The sequence below is a fragment of the Chelonoidis abingdonii genome, chromosome 6, assembly GCF_003597395.2.
Source record: "Chelonoidis abingdonii isolate Lonesome George chromosome 6, CheloAbing_2.0, whole genome shotgun sequence".
Lineage (NCBI taxonomy): Eukaryota > Metazoa > Chordata > Testudines > Testudinidae > Chelonoidis > Chelonoidis abingdonii.
Window position 1 is genome coordinate 126,666,686 of NC_133774.1, and position 7,239 is coordinate 126,673,924.

The window sequence follows — 7,239 nt, forward strand, 5'->3', positions numbered from 1 at the left end:
TTGTGCACAGACCTTCTACCACCAGTATCACCTGTTAGTCTAGTGTCTACACCAGTTTTCCTCCTTGGGTCAATTCTTTGGTCCACAAGCGTATCCCCTCTCACTTTGTTTACTTCCCTCTCCAGGTTGAATTCTGGCGTGGAGATCTCCTGGACATCTCCCCCAACTTCCTAGTTTAAAGCTCTCTTAATGAGGTCGGCGAGCCTCCATCCTAGAAGAGTATGATGTCTAAAATTTAACCTGGTTTTGTTACCAGTAGGAAGCACATTTTTATTTAAATCCCCCCCATCTCCCCAGTTCCCAGAACCCAAATGTGCAAACAGTTCTCTTCTAACTTCACAAACAACCCCAACTTGCAAACAGTCGTGGTAGATTCCAGCTAGAGAGAATTCCCTAAGATGACTAAAAAGTTCAGAATGAAAAGCTAGCTTTTGCCAGGAGATCAGTGCCAGGAAATGTATTACTGAACAACACTGTCATGGCACTTTAAAAGAGAGTTTTATTTTGCTTACGTTTGATTTTCCTCCACGCTTCAATGATGGCTTAAGTAGAACCAAAAGGAAGGAGAGGATCTAGGGTAGCTGTTTATAGCTGCTATGGGAACTGTACAATGCAGAGTAATTTGAAAGGCCTCCTCCCTGTCCGTTGCACAGGACAAAACCTTCTTCTTTGCTAGTAAGTGGAGAACAAACACACAGGTGCTATACTGATTTATCTGCTGCCAGTTAGTTGTTAAACTTGTTTACAAGTCAGCCTTTCTATGAAAGAGTGACATGACTGGATTCCATTGTCATAGTAGTGTGAGTACAAGGATGGTTTCCTCCAGTGCTTGAAGCACTGGACTGGCAGATGAAAAATCTGACTTCCAATCCTGACTCTGCTACACTCGAGTGGGCAAGTCACTTTACCCATCTGTAAAATGGCAATAATACATTGGAATCCTGATTTATGAGACCTCAATTATTCAAATCCTCCCTAGTTGCTAAACTATCACTTCCATCTGGAAAAGAAAGTGCGTGTATGTGTGTGCGCGTGCGGGGTGGGGATTTGAATACCAGCTGCTTAGATCAGGAACTCAGCAAGATGGAAGAAATCGAAAGCACAAGAAGTCAAGACAGCATTCTCCTAATTTATTAAATTCAAGTCTCCGATGCCAAGCAGCCTGGAGAAAGGGAAGTACAGTGGAAACCCCAATCACACCAGACTCTTGAAGGCTAATCGTTCATATTTGTAAATATAACTCTCCAATTAACTAAGCATAAAATTGTCTGACCGGCTCTCTTGGTGCTCTCTCATAGCGTTGCCCCACTCTAGTGATCTTGCCAAGGCATAGAAAAACTGGCTGTTTAGAAACATGCTTGTTCTTATCTCAGTATGACTCTTTTTATCGTGGGTTTAAAAACAATGAAATCTTCCTTTCCCCTGATGATCTTTCACTGAGAGGTTTTGTAGTCCCTGAAATTGCTTCATTCAGATGTCATAGAATAGAATCACAGAAGATTAGGGTTGGAAGAGACCTCAGGAGGTCACCCAGTCCAACCCCCTGCTCAAAGCAGGACTAATCCCCAGACAGATTTTTATCCCAGTTTCATAAACAACTCCCTCAAGGATGGAACTCACAACCCTGGGTTTAGCAGGCCAATGCTCAAACCACTGAGCTAGCCCTCTCCATGATGCTGGCTTCATGGAAGCCTATTCACTGTCAGTTCCTCAAGTAACACAAAAGTCCTTCTTTTCTAGGGGATTTGGGGTGGAAGAAAGGAGAAGACACCTATTAAATTGTCAGTCAAGAGAGCTAGTGGAAGCTCCATCACTTAAATTCTAACTCAATGTACAATTTGACTAGACCCTGGGAACAGTCCATTGGTCTTTGCCATGTCTAGATTCCATGATTAAAACATAGGTGGGGGAACCCCTGTGCTTCCCTCCACTTACTCACCAGTAACTGCTGCATATGCTGGAGTTTTAGGAATCAATCCAATGGCATATTCTCAGGGGTTCCAAGGAACCCTCCCTGTAGGGACCCAAAGCATCCCAGTAGGGTGGAAAGACTATAGTGAGAGTCAAGCAAGGGCCAGGCTGCCCTGTCTTTAGGGCATCTCTGATCTGTATGTCAGGGCATCCACCAGTCTAAAGGGAGTGGGCAGCACACTTTTTCTCTCCAGTCAGTGAAAAACACTCCATTAAATGTATGGAGTTTCTTATGTTTGTCCAATGTAAGGAAAAAATCAGTCCCAACTCCCACAGGGGAACAGACAGCATGGTTTTCAGAGCTGAGTTGGATTGTCATGGTGTGACATTCCCCAGGTTACCAAGAAATAAAAGGTGAAACACAAACTAATACCAAACTTAACAAGCTAAGGGAATACAAAGCAAAGGTTTCTCTCTAGCAGTCTGACTGGCTGGAAGCCCTTCACCCAGGACCTTTCCCTGAGTTCAGTGTTAATTTTCTTGTCCTTCAGGTGATGGTGATCCTGTGAGCAGGGATGAAGGGAGAGGTATTTTGGGGCCTTTGTTCTCCTTTCTTATCACTCTCTTTTTTTTTGAAAATCATCTCCAGCTGAGGTTCCGGAGACACCCAGCCTGTGGAGACAGGAATCTCTGGCTGTTTGTTACCATAATGTAAATGTCTCAGTTACACCCTTTTTTCTGCAGAAGAACAGCTGCTTAACCAGGTGATGGTCCATAGGATTTCATTGCCACCTGGCTGAGGCTTCAGTTTGTCTTTTGTCTCTGGGGAACTAGATTGTGGCTGTTTCTCTAGATTTAGAATATGTCTTAGTAACATCATAAAGTAGAATCTTAACTTTACATTATGTTATACATTGTTGCTGAACATTTTACCAGGACAACGATGATCAGCACATTATGAATTTTCCAATGATACCTCACAAGGCATCCTTTGTACAAAATCCATTATAGTTTTGTAAAAGGGGTGACATAGGGATACAGACTATCACACACAGATCTGATGTTTTTAGGATGATAATAATATGTTCTGACTATTGTTGCTACTCAATCATCTGAAGTCAGTCCCAGAGCCAAGTTAAGTGCAACTGGCCACTGAAGCAATTTCCCACCCCCGAGACTGGAATTTCTGGAGCATGTCCTCCTCAAATGGCATGACCCAACCCATCATCTTAAATCCAGTTTTGCTAGTTAATTGGCAGTCAGGAACTGTCTCACTATGTTTCTAGAGCAAACCCAGCTCAGCAGCATGGTTGACCCCTTGTAGCCAAAACAGCAAGCACAACCATTCGCACTACAAAAAGGTCAATTGTAGGGTGACCAGATAGCAAGTGTGAAAAATCAGGACAGAGGGTGGGAGGTAATAGGAGCCCATATTAAAAAAAAGCCCCAAATATCAGGACTGTCCCTATAAAATGGGGACATCTGGTCACCCTAGTCAATTTGGTGCATAGCACTGCCTCTTACTGGCCAGCGTGCACAGCGCGAAGGACTTCAGCAGCTTTTCTTCTTGTTATGCTCCTATTTCCTGTTACCTGCAAGTGTCCCCTGACCTACTGGCAACTCAAACATTGGTAGGGAGAGGAGAGATGAGCAAGCAGTGTACCCTGCTCAGTGGGCAGGACCTCTGTGAATGATCTGAGTTTCCATCAGGAGGTTGTAGCTTCACACTGCCCCCAGTGCAGGATTGTATCTATAATAAGGTCTGTCTGGTCCAAAGACAGCCACCTTAAGCTCTGTGATCAGGTCATCATTCAAGACTAGCAGTCTGCATCTGGCTGCACTTGTTCCACCTGTACTGGTACTTGTTAAGAGAAGTTCCTTGCATTTCTTCCTGCAGCTTTACAGCTGCCTGTCTTCTTAGTGGCTTGGTCACAGTGGGCAAGTTCGAGATCATTTAGGCTTTGGCTCAAATTAAGAGTGAGAGGGACTCCTTGGGGGAAGAAGAAGCTTAAATGCCATTATTTTAAAGCTAATAATGATATGCCCCTCTTGTCAAGGAAAATTTCCCTTTATTAAAGAAGATAAGCATAGTTACCCACCCCTACTCTGTTCTAGAATACTTCTTGGGTATGAATCCAACCTGCAGATGCAAGCCTGACCAGCTCTGAATTTGAAACCGGTGCCAGATCCTTCTAGCTTACTATCAGATGTGTGGCACTGACAGCTGGTAATAGACCTTTAACGGAGATTTTCTGAAAGGTCTTAGATTTTGCCCTTGAAATACAGATGAAATTAAATCACACTTCAACTGTTGCCGTCTCTGGTAGGTGCTCCCAGTGATGATTGACTATCCTGCAGAAGGTCACTAGCAAATTGCACAAGGAAACTGCCATCCTGTTGGGTTAAGTTGGTTTCCCAGAGATAAGAGAAGAAATGTTTGGGATTCTGGAGGAGCTCTACAATCAAAACAAATATATGAAGCACCTGTGTCTGAACGGCTTATACATCCATGTGGAACATCAGACTTGAAAAACTAAGGGACCTCTGTGCTTACCCTGCATTGATGTATAATGAAGGTTTAATTAAAATAAACTTGACAAACATACAGACTTAGAAAACAGGATCTATTTGTAGCTTTCTTCCCCCCTGTTATTAAGTGAGGCAAGGCCATCTCTTGATGACTCTGTAAAACAGTAGGGTGTGATCTGCTTTTGAATGCATGGAAGAGTTTTTCAAAGTGGCATCATTACAGAAACTAAGTTCCCCCTATTGTTACTCACACCTTCTTGACAACTACTTGAAATGGGCCACCCTCATTACATTGCCCTGATTACCACTACAAAAGCGATTTTTCCTCCAATATGATATATGCCATCATGTGCCAGCAATGCCCCTCTGCCATGTACATTGGCCAAACCAGACAGTCTCTATGCAAAAGAATAAATGGACACAAATCAGGCGTCAGGAATCATAACATTCAAAAACCAGTCGGAGAACACTTCAACCTCCCTGATCACTCGATTACAGACTTAAAAGTTGCAATTCTTCAACAAAAAAACTTTAAAAACAGACTCCAACGAAAAACTGCAGATCTGGATATAATTTGCAAACTAGGCACCATTAATTTAGGCTTGAATGAAGACTGGAAGTGGATGGGTCATTACACAAACTAAAAATTATTTCCCCATGCTAATTACCACCCTGTTACTCACACCTTCTTGTCAACTGTTTGAAATGGGCCATCCTGATTATCACTACAAAAGTTGTTTTTTTTGCCTGCTGATAATAGCCCACCTTAATCGGATTTGTTTCATTAGAGTTGGTATGGCAATCCCCATCTTTTCATGTTCTCTGTATATATACATATCTTCCTACTGTATTTTCCACTCCATGCATCTGATGAAGTGGGTTTTTGCCCACGAAAGCTTATGCCCAAATAAATTTGTTAGTCTCTAAGGTGCCACATGGACTCCTTGTTGTTTCAGCAGCAGTTTCTGTCTCATGGGGTATATGTGGCTTAACGGGAGAATGGACGATTTGTAAGGTTCCAAGAAGCTGGACAGACGCTGGGAGGGTAGGGTAGGGGAAAGGTTCTTGCATCACAGTCATGAGGGGCAGCTGAGGCAGAAAACTATAAATAATCTTGCAATTCTTCTGACTTTATCAAAGTCTTAATGCCACAGTTTCACCACTAGGTGGCTTTTTAACAAGCCGGGTACTGGCAGTTACTTTTCTTTCCTTGGTGCATCATGTATTTCGTAGTGGGTAGGATCTGTATTTGCTTAGCTCTGTGATTATTACATCTTCAGCCTGCTCCAAAAGGATTTTGGGTTGAAGAACCTCTTAAACTCTATGAAAGGTAACGGAAATTGAATAAGCAAAGAGCTGGTATAGCAGAGGATTTCCTCTGTGCCCCAGCCACTGTAGGATTCTTATTCCCAGTTTCCAGTACATTGTCCATTTTATTTGTAGACTGTCCAGGTGTTGGGCCTTCCACCATTTTCTCACGGGAAATGATTCCTTAACATAATTGATCTCACCATTAGACAGTTTATTTTCCTGATACTAATTTTAAATTTGCTCTTTATTTAGGTAGTTTAAACCTGACAAGAATCTCTCCACAAGGAAATAGGCAATCTCTTTAGCAACCTCTGAAAATGTGTCTTGCCAAGAATTACAATGCAGAAGGCTTAATATTTATTTCATATATCAAGACTCAAAGTAAGCTAACCCTGACGTCTTTTAAACCAGCATAACCAGTTTGCAGGATGCTACTTATCTCCTTTTTTTCGTAGGAGGGGAAAGAAATTAATGGCACCAATGATGAAATCAAAAGGGTGGTTGGTTATCAACCTAGTGAAGGAATCCCTGAGGGGGAGGTGGTTACCAATAGATGTTTCATGCAGTGTTGTAGCTGTGTCTGTCCAGGATAGAGAGACAGGGAATATCTTTTATTGGATGTACTTCTGTTGGAGATAGAGATGAGCCTTTGAGCCACACAGAGCTCTTCTTCCTAAAGCTGAAGTAAGCCCAAAGGTTTGTCTCTCTCACCAATGGAAGTTGGCCAATGCACATTACCTCCCCCACCATGTCTCTCTAGATCTGTTCCAGACATGGTGAGATTGCTCAGTAAGGAAGGTCTAGCCTTTCTAAGCTCCTTGAAATCACATCAGCATCTTTTTCCAGTCTGGTGATCCGAGCTGCTCTAGCAGTTAGAACCACCCTTATGGTAACACTGTTGGTCTTTTCTCAGCCATCCTCTCCGGAGAGGAAAGACTCTTTAAGCACATACCTGTGCCCTTTGCATCTCCACTTGACCCATGCCCCCTAGACAGCTTTGCCTGTGGCAACACCTGGCACATGGTCCTCCTTCCAGCCAAAGACAAAAGCTGAAGGGCAAAGGAACAACACCGTCCACCTCTCACTTTCTGACTGCAGCACCCAGCAGATCCCCTTTGGTTTCCTCCAGCTGCCTGGGTGTTGGGGTTGGTTTAATGCAAGGCTCTGGTACTCCTACAGCCTGTGTGCTGGGGCAGGCCTGGCCTGCTGTCCCTGCTTCTCCTGGGGAAGGGGGGGGGATGATTAAGAGAAAAAAATCCCAGGAGCAGGGGGTTGGAGTGCAGGGGGATAAAAGCTCTAACTGGGGGTGCAGGCCCTGGGGTGGGGTCAGAAATGAGGGGTTCAGGGTGTGGGGGAGGGCTCCAAGACAGGACAGTGGGTTGGGATGCAGGCTTCGGGGTGGGATCAGAAATGAGGGGTTCAGGGTGTGGGGGAGGGCTCCAGGCTGGGACAGGGGGTTGGGTGCAAGGGGGGGTGCAGGCTCCTGTG